The sequence below is a fragment of the Typopeltis vanoorti genome, chromosome 15 (assembly GCF_054136105.1).
Source record: "Typopeltis vanoorti isolate ZY-2024b chromosome 15, IOZ_Tvanoo_1.0, whole genome shotgun sequence".
Classification (NCBI taxonomy): domain Eukaryota; kingdom Metazoa; phylum Arthropoda; class Arachnida; order Uropygi; family Thelyphonidae; genus Typopeltis; species Typopeltis vanoorti.
This window is the reverse complement of record NC_143563.1, coordinates 48,944,113-48,957,944: the sequence shown is the minus strand read 5'-3', so window position 1 is coordinate 48,957,944 and position 13,832 is coordinate 48,944,113. Positions and strand designations below refer to the sequence as shown.

The 13,832-nt window shown below is 34.7% G+C and overlaps 1 protein-coding gene across 2 annotated transcripts in view; it reads left to right on the top strand.

Annotated features, from left to right (window-relative positions):
* LOC150098746 (structural maintenance of chromosomes flexible hinge domain-containing protein 1-like) overlaps positions 1 to 13,832 on the top strand; it is a 733,568-nt gene that overhangs the window by 10,271 nt on the left and 709,465 nt on the right. The gene's annotated exons all lie outside the window — the stretch shown is intronic.

Sequence of the window (13,832 nt, the reverse complement as noted above, 5' to 3'; positions counted from 1 at the left end):
TGAATTTGATAGTCCGTTATTTATTTTCATAGATGACAAGCTTAAAATCTTTAAAAATGCTTTTGTAAATCCATTATTGTTACACTATATAGCAACTTTGCATTTAATTGTAATTTTAAATTGGAGAATAACATATCATTCAACTCTATGTAATTAGTGAACACAATTTAATTATAGTTTTAAATTGAAGAGTAGCATAACATTTAACTGAACATAATGAAACATGAAATGAATGCATATGATACAACACAGTCTATTAATATTTTTGTTTTACCTACTCTTTCATTTTATTATATTATTATACATTAACTGCATCTCATCCTTCTCATTATGATTGCATAAATATTGCAGGTAAATGATAACTATTGAACCAAGTCAAAATATTCAGCAAGAAACATTTAAAATTACTATTAAAATTTTCATTTTATCCTACATTTTCCTATACTAGTTTTGTCACCTGTCATATCTGTGAAATGTATGTGTTCAGTTGTGATCATCTAATTTTACCTGTTATGTGAAAAATAACTAAGAAAGTTTCTTTTTTAACATATAGTATTTTTTAATATGTATTCAGGCAATAATGATCAAGGAAAAGAAGGGGTAGCAATAGCATTCAACACCAAACATGAAGATAAACTTCTTAATTGGAAAGTAGTTTCAACTGGAGTTATATGAGCAAACTTCAGAATGGGGAAATCGACAATGAAACTTATTTGTGCCTATGGTCCTACAGAAGATTCTTCTAAGGAAGAATTTTTCCAGTCATTAGAACAGGCAACTGACAAAGAAAAAAGTGGTCTTTGTTGGGGATCTGAACAGCAGAGTGGGAAATGAATCCCACCAGGCATATAGGAATGTTTTGGGAAAATTTGTAGAGAAGGGCAAAGCTAATAATGGTAAGTATTTGCTGGACTTCTGCTCAGGACATGGACTAGTCATTACTAACACAATGTTCCAACACAAAGATGGGTACAAATATAGACAATAAATATCAGGAAGGTGGCAAAATGTTCTGGAGACTATTGAAAAAGCTCAGAAATGGAAGAAAGTGTACTGTAAAAGAAATCAAAGATGATAATGGTGACATTGAAAAGTGAAGATAAGAATATAGTGTAGTTACTTTGAAAGATTGTTAAATGAAATTAGCAGTGTCAGAACAGTAGAAGAAAAATTTCGAGAGAAATGCAAACAGGAGTAGATATCAATACTTGAGGTAGCAAAAGCCATTAAAAACTTGAAATGTGGAAAGACAGCTGGAGTAGATGGCATTCAATCAGAAATACTTAAGTATGGAGGTATAAAAGTTTTGCAGTGGATATTGCATAATACAGAGAGCCTGGTCAGTAGAAGATCAGATTTTCACTTTAAGACTTTAAGTTGGGGGGGGTGCTTAAGGGTCAAAACTGTATAACTGAGAGGAGACCTAAACATAGCCTTTAAAGGAATGCAGAGAACCAACCAAGACTTCTGACCTAATGTCCAATCCTCACCTTCTCATGGTGCACCCTGTTGGGTATCTACCTGGATACTGAACGAACGAGGATGGGCTGGCAATTTGGGATTTAGCCGACCAAATTGTATTCCTATTGGTTAAACCAAAATACAAAATGATGGTACAACATGACAAAATTTCATGCTGGCAGAGGCGTTGCCTGGTTACACAAGGCCCCTGTTGTTTTTGCCAGGGAACCAGTGCGAACAGTGAAAAATCAGCTACTGGAACAAATCTGAAAGCACACTCCAACTCAACATCACCAGAGTTAAAGATCGATACTATCAACATAAGAAGTCTGAATGGCAAAGAAATGGAGCTAGCTGAGGAATTAGATAAGTACCAGATTGACATAATAGGGGGGGGTGACTGAAACAAAAAAGACAAAAACTGGCAAGATCTTTCTGAGCAATAAATACAAAATGTTATATTCAGGCAATGACAATCAAGAAAAAGAAGGAGTAGCCATAGTATTCAACAGAAAATACAAGGCTCATCTTCTTCAATGGCAGGCAGTGTCAAGCAGAGTGATTTGGGCAAATATCAGAATGGGGAACTGGACAATGAGACTTATTTGTGCCTATGGTCCCACAGAAGGTTCAATTCTTCCACTTCTACTAAGGTAGAAGTGGAGGAATTTTTTGAGGCTCTAGAGAAGGCTACTGACACAATGAAAAAGGAAAAGTTGGTCCTTATTGGTGATCTAAATAGCAGAGTAGGAAGTGATTGTCAGACATACAAAAATGTTTTGGGAAAATTTGGAGAAAAGAGTAAAGCTAATAATAATGGCAAATACCTGTTGGATTTCTGCTCAGGACATGGACTGGTTATTACTAACACCATGTTCCAACATAAAAATGTGCACAAATTCACATAGAGAGAAGAGGCAAGGAATAAGAAAAGTCTCATTGACTATGTTATTGTTGATAGTGATGTTTTCCCACTGGTGCAGGACACCAGAGAGTACAGAGGATTTGCAGTTGGAAGTGATTGCTATTTAGTCTTGAGCAGGATAAAACTGGATTTCATATTGAAAAGAATGACATGTAAGAAAGTTTTAAAGGGAATAAAAGTTGAGCAGCTCTCAGATGTGAACTGTAGACTAAAATACATAAAGATTATTGAAGGAAAAATGAAAGAGTTTGAGAACAGGAACGTAACCTTGGAGATTCAGTGGCAAACTTTGAAGAAAATCCTGATTGATTCAGCCAGAGAGGCATGTGGTGAGGTTGTCTGCAAGGATAGAAAAATTAGAACTCCATGATGGACACAGGAAGTTAAAGAGGCAGTGGAGGAAAAGAAAAAAAGCATATTAAAAGTTCCTGGCAAATAAGCCAGCTTGTGCTCTCAGAGAATACAGAGATAAATGTAAGAAAGCTAAACAGTGTGTAAAACTAGCTAAACAAAAGTCATGGGAGGACTTTGGCAAGAACATAGAAAATAAATATCAAGAAGGTGGCAAAATATTCTGGAGGTTGTTGAAGAAGCTTAGGAATGGAGGAAAGAGTGCTGTAAAAGGAGTTAGAGATGATAAAGGTGACATGAAAACAGGAGAAAAAGATATCCTTGAGGTATGGAGTAATTACTTTGAAAATTTGCTAAATGAAACAAGCAGTGATGACAGCACAGTGATAAAAATCACTCACCAGGCAAGCAGTCAGGAATACATATCCATACTTGAAATAGAAAAAACCATCAAAGGCTTGAAATGTGGAAAGGCAGCAGGAGTAGATGATATTCGACCAGAAATGCTGAAGTATGGTGGTATAAAAGTCTTACAGTGGCGGCACTGCATAGTTCAGAATGCCTAGACAGAGGGACGAATTCCAGACGATTGGAGTAGAGCTCTCATAGTACCTATATATAAAAAGGGAAATAAAACTGAATGTGAGAATTACAGAGGTATATCCCTACTGAGTGTTCCTGGTAAGATATATGCAAGTATACTTGAGAAACGATCGGGAAGAATTGTGGAAGAAAAGCTTGGTGAAGAACAAGCTGGATTCAGGTCAAATAGAGGCTGTCAGATCAGATCTTCACTTTATGACAAATAGTGGAGAAATCTTTGGAATATAACAAAGATCTGTATTTAAGTTTTGTCGATTTGGAAAAGGCATATGACAAGGTGCCGAGAGAGAAGCTATTCAATACGCTACAGTTATATGGTGTCAATGGGGCATTATATCAAGCAATACTTAGTCTTTATTTGAGTTGTAAGTCAGCAGTTAGAATTGAAGGAAGTACAGGAAGATGGTTTAATGTTAAATCTGGTGTGAGACAAGGATGTACATTATCCCCACTGTTATTCATTATCTATATGGATCACATTATGAAGGAAAGTGGTATTAAACATGATATCAAATTTGGAGATGTTAATGTCAGTTCTTTGCTTTATGCGGATGATGTTATACTTCTAAATAAATCCGCTACAAGTCTGTAAGATTCTCTGACTAAATTGAATAACTGTTGTAATAGATATGTTATGGAGGTCAGTAATAAAAGGACAATGAAAATAGGCAGAATCATTGAAAATGTCAAATGTGTTGTGAATGGAGAATTTGTGGAACAAGTAAAACATTTCAGCCATTTAGGCACGATTTTTAGTGAAGATGGTAAATTAAATATGGTAGGAAGTCAATTGAATAAATTCATATGGAATAAGAGAGAAATTAGTCGGAACACTAAATTAGCTGTATACAAGACGGTTTCAAACCAGTTTGAACTTATGGATCTGAGAGCTGGGTCAGAAGTAAAACACTTGAAGAAAGACTAGAGACTTCAGATATGAGAGTCCTGAGAAAAATTAGAGGCTTGAACTGATGGCATCAATGGCAATATCATATTAAAAATGATTATATTAGGAAAGAACTTGACATTGTCAGCATCCAGGAATGTGTTAGCAGAGCTAATCTCAGGTGGTATGGTCACATAAACAGAATGGGTGAGGAAAGATTATCAAAACAAGTCTTCTCTGCGAAGTTAACAGGAAAACGACCGAGAGGAAGACCAAGATATAGGTGGATTGATATGGTACAAAGTGCCTTAGACAATAGAAATATAAGATCTGGTAATGTTGGAGTCTTGACAAGTAACAGACTGATTTGGAGGAAAATTGTAGATAGGAAGTTAGTAATGATGATGTAAATTTTTCATGTAGTACTATCATATCCTGTACACCCCTTGACAGTACATGGCAGGAATTTGATGATGACGATGATGATGACTTTAAGTCGAGAAATTGTGGGAATATGACAAGGATGTGTACTTAAGATTTGTAAATCTGGAAAAGGCATATGACAAGGTGCCCAGAGAAAAACGTTTAACCCTACAATTATATGAAGTAAACTTATATTTAAGTTGTCAGTCAGCAGTTTGAATTAAAGGATATAGGAAGTTGGTTTGTTGTAAAATCAGGTATAAGACAACAATGTACATCATCTTCACTCTTCATTGTTGTCTTACACCTGATTTTATAACAAACCATCTTCCTATATCCTTTAATTCTGACTGCTGACTGACAACTTAAATATAGGTTCACTCCATATAATTGTAGGGTTTTGAAAAGTTTTTCTCTGGGTGCCTTTCATATGCCTTTTCCAGATTTACAAAACTTAAGTACAGATCTTTGTTATATTCCCATAATTTCTCAACTTAAAGTCTTAAAGTGAAAATCTGTTCTTGACAAGCTCTGTTTGGCTCTTTGTTTTATGCAGGTGATGTTGTACTCCTAAACACATCTAGTGCAAGGCTCCAGGATATTCTAACTAAATTGAATAACAGCTGTAATAAATTTAGCATGAAAATAAACAATGAAAATAACAAGTATGTAAATGAACAGAAACACAGAAAACTTCTGTTGTCTTAATTGAGAATCTGTAGAACAAGTAAAATATTTCATCTATTTAGGCACAGGTTTTAGTGAAGATGGCAAATTAAATCTGGAAATAGACAACAGAATTAGCAAAGCTAGTATGGTGGGGAGCCAGTTGAATAAATTTATATGGAATAAGAGAGAAATTAGCCAAAACACCAAACTAACAGTATACACGATAGTGTTGAAACCAGTTTTAAGTTATGGATCTGAGAGTTAGGTTAGAAATAAAGCATTTGATCAGAGACTAGAGATTACAGAAAAATTAGGGAGTGAATCAATGACAGAATCATATTAAAAATGAAGATATTAGAAAGAAACATGTGTCAGCAGTGCTAATCTAAGGTGGTATAGCTACTTGAATAGATGGTAGGAATGAGACCCAGAGGAAGACCATGGTCTAGGTGGATTGATTCATTTCAAAAATGCCTTAGAAGCACGAAATGCTAGATAGTCTACTACTGCTACCAATTTAGTCTACTACTTGTCAACACTCTAACAATAATGTTAGAGTGCTGACAAGTAGTAGACTAAATTGGAGGAAAATTATGGATTGGAGATTAATAATAATGTGAACTTAATCATGTAACCTGAACATCTCTTGAAGGTACATATCAGGAAATTGACAAAAATGAATATTTTTTTAATTAGGGTGTCCTTCCCAGGTAAAGTGATACAGTGAAACAATTCAGCCACGATTTCTTGATAGTTTGTCATACCTACAGTCATTTTAGATAAATTATGGACTCTACAACTGTGTTATAAATAACTATTTTAATTTCCCAACATTTCGACCTTCATATTAAGGTCATCATCTGGAATATACACATAAATACAGAGACAAGTTGAATTATTACATCTCACACAGTATGCTAAAGAGACAATGATTTGATCAGTGGTTATTCTACTGGCATGACCTCTAGTGAAAATAGAATCTAAAAAAATATATATATATATATTGAAAAAAATTAAATAAATTAATTAATTAAAAACTACTACCTCAAAGCTATATTCCGTTTAAGATAACATCAGAGAAACATTCTTTCATATAGATAATTTTCTTACAGTAATAATAATGTCCTAATTTCACATGACAATTGTTATATTAGATTTAAGATTCTGGATTACTTATGGTCGTATTCATAGTTAACACTTAGGTTCTTTAGAGACACTTGTGACATTAAGATTATAACATATAAACATGTTTACACAAGAATATTATATTTTAATTTGCCACATATTTCAGTCTGAAAATAACAGACTATCTTCATTGGCTACATAGGAACAGTTTTTAACAATGTGGAATACCAACAATTGATGATTCAAAAGTACAACGAGCAATGTGATGTTATGTCGCTAAGTATTAAAGAGAGGAAAACATTTTTTTTATCAGAGTAATGATTAAATTAAAGATATTAATTCACAAATTCATATAATTTAATTCCAACATTAGTCTAATGTTATTTATAAATTAAGATTATTATATCATCATCATCATTCATCAATTTCCTGACATGTATCCTCAAGGGGTGTACGGGATATGATAGTACTACATGAAAAATTTACATCATTACTAACTTCCTATCTACAATTTTCCTCCAAATCAGTGTTACTTGTCAAGACTCCAACATTATCAGATCTTATATTTCTATCGTCTAAGGCACTTTGCACCGTATCAATCCACCTATATCTTGGTCTTCCTCTGGGCCGTTTCCCTGCCAAACTGGCAGAGAACTTGATTTGCTAATCTTTCCTCGCCCATTCTGTTTAAGTGACCATACCACCTGTGATTAACTCTGCTAACGCATTCCTGGATGCTGACAATGTCAAGTTCTTTCCTAATATCCTCATTTTTAATATGATATTGCCATTGATGCCATCTGTTCATGCCTCTGATCTTTCTCAGGGCTCTCATATCTGCGGTCTCTAGTCTTTGGTCAAGTGTTTTACTTCTGACCCAGCTGTCAGATCCATAAGTTAAAACTGGTTTCAATACAGTCTTGTATATAGCTATTTTAGTGTTCCGACTAATTTCTCACTTATTCCATATGAATTTATTCAATTGACTTCCTACCATACCAGCTTTGTTGATTCTGTTGTCTATTTCCATATTTAATTTACCATCTTCAGTAAAAATCATGTCTAAGTAGCTGAAATGTTTTACTTGTTCCACAGGTTCTCCATTCACAATGCAATTGACATTTTCAACGATTCTACCTATTTTCATTGTCTTTTTATTGCTGACCTTCATACCATATCTAATACAATAGTTATTCAATTTAGTCAGGGAATCTTGCAAACTCGTAGCGGATTTATTTAGAAGTATAACATCGTCTGCATAAAGCAAAGAGCTGACATTAACATCTGCAATTTTGATATCATGTTTAATACCACTTTCCTTCATAATGTGATCCATATAGATAATGTGCATCCTTGTCTCACACCGATTTAACATTAAACCATCTTCCTGTACTTCCTTCAATTCTAACTGCTGACTTGCAACTCAAATAAAGACTAAGTATTGCTTGATATAATGCCCCATTGACACCATATAACTGTAGCGTATTGAATAGCTTCTCTCTCGGCACCTTGTCATATGCCTTTTCCAGATCGACAAAACTTAAATACAGATCTTTGTTATATTCCCATGATTTCTCCACTATTTGTCGTGAAGTGAAGATCTGATCCTGACAGCCTGTATTTGGCCTTAATCCAGCTTGTTCTTCACCAATCTTTTCTTCCACAATTCTTCTCAACTGTTTCTCAAGTATACTAGCATAAATCTTACCATGAACACTCAGTAGGGAAATACCTCTGTAATTCTCACATTCAGTTTTATTTCCCATTTTATATATGAACACTATGAGAGCTCTACTCAAATTATCAGGAATTCGTCCCTCTGTCCAGACCTTTTGAACTATGCAGTGCAGCCACTGTAAGACTTTTATACCATCATATTTCAGCATTTCTGGTTGAATATCATTTACTCCTGCTGCCTTTCCACATTTCAAGCATTTGATGGCTTTTTCTACTTCGTGTGGATATGCATTCATGACTGTATGCCTGGTCAGTGTTTTTTATCACTGTGCTGTCATCACTGCTTGTTTCATTTAGCAAATTTTCAAAGCAGTTACTCCATACTTCAAGGATATCTTTTTCTCCTGTTTTCAGTCACCTTTATCATCTCTAACTCCTTTTACAGCCTTTAACACTCTTTCCTCCATTTCTAAGCTTCTTCAACAACCTCCTTGATATTTATTTTCTATGTTCTTGCCAAAGTCCTCCCATGACTTTTGTTTAGCTACTTTTACACAGTGTTTAGCTTTCTTACATTTGTTTCTGTATTCTCTAAGAGCATAAGCTGACTTATTTGCTAGTAACTTTTGATGTGCTTTTTTCTTTTCCTTCACTGCTTCTTTAACTTCCTGTGTCCACCATGGAGTTCTGATTTTTTTTTTCCTTGCAGACAATCTCACCACATGCCTCTCTGGCTGAATCAATCAGGGCTTTTTTCAAGGCTTGCCACTGAATCTCCAAGGTTATGTTCCTGTTCTTCTCAAACTCTTTCATTTTTTCTTCAATAAGCTTTGTGTATTTTTTTAGTCTACAGTTCACATCTGAGAGCTGCTCAATTTTTATTCACTTTAAAATTTTCTTACATGTTATTCTTTTCAATATGAAATTCAGTTATTCCTGCTCAAGACTAAATGGCGATCACTTCCAATTTCAAATCCTCTGTACACTCTGGCGTCCTGCACCAGAGAGAAGCCATCACTATCAACAATAACATAGTCAATGAGACTTTACTTATTTGTGCACATTTTTATGTTGGATCATGGTGTTAGTAATAACCAGTCCATGTCCTGAGCAGAAATCCAACAGGTATTTGCCATTATTATTAGCTTTGCTCTTTTCTCCAAATTTTCCCAAAATATTTTTGTATGTCTGATGATCATTTCCTACGCTGCTATTTAGATCCCCAACAAGGACCAACTTTTCCTTTTTCATTGTGTCTGTTGCTTTTTCCAAAGCATCAAAAAAGTCCTCCACTTCTACCCTAGTAGAACCTTCTGTAGGATCATAGGTGCAAATAAGTCTCATTGTCCAATTCCCCATTCTGATATTTGCCCACATCACTCTACTTGAGACTGCCATTGAAGAAGATTAACCTCGTATTTTGTGTTGAATACTATGGCTATCAGATTATTATATGAATTTTATTAGTGAATTAATATCTTTAATTTAATCATTACTCTGATAAAAAAATGTTGTCCTCTCTTTAATACTTAATGATATAACATCACACTGCTCGTTCTACTTTTGAATAATCAATTGTTGGTATTCCACCTTGTTAAAAACTATTACTTTGTAGCCACTGAAGATAGCCTTTTATTTTCAGACTGAAATATTTGGCAAATTAAAATATAATATTCTTGTGTAAACTTGTTTATATGTTATAATAGTTAACTCTAGGGAATGTGCCTTCCATATGCTTGGAATTTTTAGACCATCATTATCGTTAGAATTAGGGTTGATAAGAATCTCACAGGTTTTCTTAAATTTACGTTCATACCATGTTTTGGTGTAATGTAAACAACTGGTGCTTTTCCATTCAATTCTATGTAAAGTGTTCAGTGCATGATCTGAAAGGCTAGCTTCACCATAGTTATTATATTTAATGTGTCATTTATGTTCGTTTTGTCTGATAGGAATTGTGCGTCTCCTGTCTACCCTATATTACAGGTGCAATAAATATGGTATCGGGGTGGGCCAGGGGAGGGAGTGGGTCTTTAGATGAGTTGAGTAGACTCTTTAATATTGCAGGAGGTTTGAAGGTGGCTTTAAGGTTGTATTCTGTTTATTTTATCTGATGTCCCTTTAATGTATGGAATGGTTATTGTTTTATTGTAGTCTAGTTTATCTTTGTTTTTTAGTTGAGGTCTTATAGAGAATTTTATTGATATTATTTTGGCTGTAATCATTTTTTAGGAAAGTATTGCTGATAACTTTAAATTCATCTTTAAGTGCTTGTTCATTGGAGCAAATCTTCAAAGCCCTGTTTTTTAAAGTAATAATGACATCTAGTTTTTGTGTTGGTGATGGTAGGAGGTTATGTGTATATATTGACCAGTATGTGTCTGCTTCTGGTAAATAGTGAAGGAAAGACTGCCAGAAGGAAGACGTGGCAAGTGAATCTAGAAACGGAAGTGTGATCTGCTTTTCAATCTCAGTTGTGAACTGTATGTGTTTGTGTTGTTTGTTTAGGTGGCTGGCGGCCATGGGGCCGGATAGAAAAAACATCGTCAACATATCTAAGCCAGATTTTGGGTTTTAAAGGAGAGGAATCTAGAGCACATTGCTTGAAATGTTCCATATAAAAGTTAGCAATAGGAGGTATAATGGTGAGCCCATGGCTGTGCCTTCTTTTTGTAGGTAGAAAGCGTTTTGCCATACAAAATAACCAGAACGTAATACATGCGCAAAAAGCGCTGTGATATTGGGAAGGAATTTGTCATTCCCAATCAATGACATCCTTCTTTTACTGAACAAATTCCCCACATCAGCCAACCTATAATCCAAATCACCAGCTTCAGATTTTCCCATTTGCCTCTAATGCATTCAACAGAGTTCTATGTGGAATCTTCAAGGGGGTACAAGATATTATGATAGTATTACATGAAGAACTTACATCATTACCAACTTCCTATCAGCTATTTTCCTCCAAATCAATCTGCTATCTGTCAAGACTCCAACATTATCAGATTTTATATTTCTGTGTTCTAAGGCAATTTTTACTGTATCAATCCATCTATATCTTGGTGTTCCTGTGGGTCTTTTTCCTGCCAGCCTGGCAGAGAACACTTGTTATGCTAATCTTTCCTCTCCCATTCTGTTTAAGTGACTATACCATCTGAGATTAGCTTTGCTGACATATTCCCTGATGCTAACAATATCAAGTTCTTTCCTAATATCCTCGTTTTTAATATGCCATCTGTTCATGCCCCTAATCTTTCTCAGGACTCTCATATCTGTGGTCTCTAGTTTTTGGTCGTGTTTTATTTCTAATCTAGCTTTTTACAAAAAGTTTTTACTATAATTACTATAATTTTCTTAAGTATAAAGAGCTAATAAGCTTCATTTCGGCAATGAAAACATTACTTAAATTAAGGGGATATTAAATCCCACATAGTTTTAAAACCGAATAAGAAACTCACAGATTGGAATCAGAGAGTTTCTTGCCGAATATAGTAAACTATAAAGTATCGGCGACACTAGCGTTAGCCAATACTATACAACACTATATCTTTTTTCCTCCTTTTAATCTTTATGCCCTTTACACTCACTTCTGCTTGTTTTTGTTCCTTTCTGTATATGTGTTTCTGCATTTTTTATTCCACGCACATACTCATTTAATCCATTAATAAATAATCTCTTATTCATTATCATTCTCAATTTCCCCCCCTTCCCATACTTTCTGTTCCATAAAAGACATCAAACCATATCGGAATGCTACAAGATGAGCTATACAAATTGATTAAAATTTCAAATTTATAAAATATATTCCAGTCATTTAAAAATGTCAGTTCCTTTGCCACACAATTTACTCCAGATGCCTCTGTCAGTTACATTTGGGTATTGTTGTATAAAGAAAGCATGCTTCCTGTGAGACTGATTGCACTGAACAGACTTCATCAATTATATGTGTCATCATATAAATCTCACAAATGCTTTCATTGGTTATATGAATCAAATAAAACAGGCAAAACAGTAGATGCATTATATGTGAAATGGTCTACATAATCTTCTTGGCATCAGGTGCAAGAGATGATATCATAGATACATAAGACAATGAAGATGATATCCTGGAACACTCGGAGGGAAATTCTAATTCTCACATTGTTTATTCTAGATCATGATGCCATGAGAGCATCCATCTGGATTTTGCAGTAGCTGCATAATTAAGAAGGTACTTCATAGTTCACTGTAAAACAGTTATATACCTCCACATCCTGATCTCAGTTGTCTTTGCACATTTCAGATTTTTGAAAGAGCCTCCGTAGTACAGTTGACAATGGTGGCCTTTCATCATCTAGAGTGTAAGTAACTTAAGGGCTTTTAGGAATTCTTATGCCTTTTTCATATATGAACTCTATATCGATACTGGCTAACTTACCAGTATCAATATAGTTAAGATAAGTTAGCCAGTCTCATGTGGAGTTGGCAGGGTTTTTCCTCCATAAGGACCTGGCCAGAGAACATATACACAATTGACAGATGCAGCAGACTATGTAGATATAATTAACTGTTCTGTCATAGACTTAGGCTTCTATGAAGCCAAGTGATTTGGCTATGATAGGTTGAGCCTAACGCAAAGAAAAGATGAAACATCTGAGAGCTTTTTCTGTTTCCAGTATTGAGGTATATTTATGAATGCATTTTTGCAGTGCATTTCTTCATTCCTGTTTTTTTCTGATATACTAGAACTGTTGTAGGCTCTTTCTCATAATATTTTAATCATGTCTATCTTTTGTAATGGATGGTGATGTGAAGTGGCATGAAGCAGTGAAGATCTGTGCTACTTGAGGCACACACTTGCCCTCATTTGGGTATGAGCCAAAGATGATTAATGATCAAAATAAAATTCTTGATATGCCTCTGACTACTCCTTCAAATAAACAAAATTTCAGGGATGTAATTACATTACCTTATATTGAGAATGTTACAAAGTTGTAATGTTGCTTTGTGGTTACAACGTTAAAGTGGCTTTTTTGCCAGTGTATAAGATCTCGAGGTTCTTACATCCACCAAAACCTCCACCATTCGCTATGTGGACTACATAGACAGGGAAGTCTGGAGAGAAAGAGATGAATGTCTGAACACATAAGGACATTGAGAAAAGAAGCCAGCGCAAATCAGGATTAGCCTTCCATACAATAAACACATACCACCAAGCTAAGGCATGAAACATAAATGCCGTATATTGATCGTAATTATTTCACAAGAAATCTTAAAGAAGCCTCAGAAATACTCCATATCTCCACACACTGTAATGAAAACCCAGGGTTTAATCCTACTCCAAGTTTGGGTAGCTTTCATCAAAAATCTAACAACTGCAGACCTGGGATATGACATGTCATGCCACGGAACATGACAGCAACAATTAGCATCATTCCATTGCCTACGTAATTATTCAAATTTTTTTTTTCTGGTCACTTTGCTTATATAGTTTGAAGTTCTGATAATACCTTCTATGTGTAATCAGTTTTATCTAGTCTTTTATACAAGTTTTGTATACCTGATGATGTAAGTCCAGCTACTTACGAAACTTGTCAGGTTATATTGTTTATTTTAATAAACATGTTTTAAGTTTAGAAATATGGTCTCAATACCATAAATCAATGAAGATAGGAATTAGCCAAAACACTTAACTGGAAGTCTGCATGACAGTATTCAAACCAAATTTAACTA